The sequence below is a fragment of the Lepisma saccharinum genome, chromosome 9 (genome assembly GCF_977018435.1).
Source record: "Lepisma saccharinum chromosome 9, izLepSacc3.1, whole genome shotgun sequence".
Taxonomy (NCBI): Eukaryota; Metazoa; Arthropoda; class Insecta; order Zygentoma; family Lepismatidae; genus Lepisma; species Lepisma saccharinum.
Window position 1 is genome coordinate 2,656,283 of NC_139237.1, and position 286 is coordinate 2,656,568.

Genomic DNA, 286 nt, shown 5'->3' on the forward strand with positions numbered 1-286 from the left:
ATACACAACCAATCAGCAAATCCAGGAAGATCTAGAAATTGACAAGATAGAAGATGTCATTAAAAGACTAACAACAAAGTTCTAAAAATAACTTAAAGGACACCACAACCCTGCAGTAAACCAAATAGGCACTGTGGCCATAATGCACAACAGTCACCGCACCCCACAGCCAGAATGAATTCAAAGTAAGATCGCATAAACATCAAGAAACTTCAACTGTCAACTTCCATCCAAGAGGCTTTAAATATTAAATTTGTCTTAACAAATTAGTCTAAAAAGTCTGAAT